The sequence below is a fragment of the Chiloscyllium punctatum genome, unplaced genomic scaffold (assembly GCF_047496795.1).
Source record: "Chiloscyllium punctatum isolate Juve2018m unplaced genomic scaffold, sChiPun1.3 scaffold_653, whole genome shotgun sequence".
In the NCBI taxonomy this organism is placed as follows: domain Eukaryota; kingdom Metazoa; phylum Chordata; class Chondrichthyes; order Orectolobiformes; family Hemiscylliidae; genus Chiloscyllium; species Chiloscyllium punctatum.
Window position 1 is genome coordinate 38,491 of NW_027310387.1, and position 1,510 is coordinate 40,000.

The window sequence follows — 1,510 nt, forward strand, 5'->3', positions numbered from 1 at the left end:
GCTACCCGCGTTAGAGGTCTCAATGTCGGCTTCAGCAGTCACATTCAATCCCATTCCCGTTTGGACCTCTTCCCGCCGATGGAAATGCACAAAATTCGGCCTGAACACGCGGGACGCTCCCCCCTCGAAGGTGAGACCTTCGGCAGAACCGCCGGGTCAAATCCGGCCGAGCTACCCGCGTTAGAGGTCTCAATGTCGGCTTCAGCAGTCACATTCAATCCCATTCCCGTTTGGACCTCTTCCCGCCGATGGAAATGCACAAAATTCGGCCTGAACACGCGGGACGCTCCCCCCTCGAAGGCGAGACCGTCGCCAGAACCGCCGGGTCAAATCCGGCTGAGCTACCCGCGTTAGAGGTCTCAAAGTCGGGTTGAGCAGTCACGTTCACCCCCATCCCCTTTCGGACCCCTTCCCACGGTTGGAAATGCATGAAAATCGGCCTGTACACGGTGGGCGCTCCCCCCTCGAAGGTGAGACCTTCGGCAGAACCGCCGGGTCAAATCCGGCCGAGCTACCCGCGTTAGAGGTCTCAATGTCGGCTTCAGCAGTCACATTCAATCCCATTCCCGTTTGGACCTCTTCCCGCCGATGGAAATGCACAAAACTCGGCCTGAACACGCGGGACGCTCCCCCCTCGAAGGTGAGACCTTCGGCAGAACCGCCGGGTCAAATCCGGCCGAGCTACCCGCGTTAGAGGTCTCAATGTCGGCTTCAGCAGTCACATTCAATCCCATTCCCGTTTGGACCTCTTCCCGCCGATGGAAATGCACAAAATTCGGCCTGAACACGCGGGACGCTCCCCCCTCGAAGGCGAGACCGTCGCCAGAACCGCCGGGTCAAATCCGGCCGAGCTACCCGCGTTAGAGGTCTCAATGTCGGCTTCAGCAGTCACATTCAATCCCATTCCCTTTTGGAACACTTCCCGCCGTTAACAATGCACGATATTCGGCCTGAACACGCGGGACGCTCCCCCCTCGAAGGTGAGACCTTCGGCAGAACCGCCGGGTCAAATCCTGCCGAGCTACCCGCGTTAGAGGTCTCAATGTCGGCTTCAGCAGTCACATTCAATCCCATTCCCGTTTGGACCTCTTCCCGCCGATGGAAATGCACAAAATTCGGCCTGAACACGCGGGACGCTCCCCCCTCGAAGGCGAGACCGTCGCCAGAACCGCCGGGTCAAATCCGGCCGAGCTACCCGCGTTAGAGGTCTCAATGTCGGCTTCAGCAGTCACATTCAATCCCATTCCCGTTTGGAACACTTCCCGCCGTTAACAATGCACGATATTCGGCCTGAACACGCGGGACGCTCCCCCCTCGAAGGTGAGACCTTCGGCAGAACCGCCGGGTCAAATCCTGCCGAGCTACCCGCGTTAGAGGTCTCAATGTCGGCTTCAGCAGTCACATTCAATCCCATTCCCGTTTGGACCTCTTCCCGCCGATGGAAATGCACAAAATTCGGCCTGAACACGCGGGGCGCTCCCCCCTCGAAGGCGAGACCGTCGCCAGAACC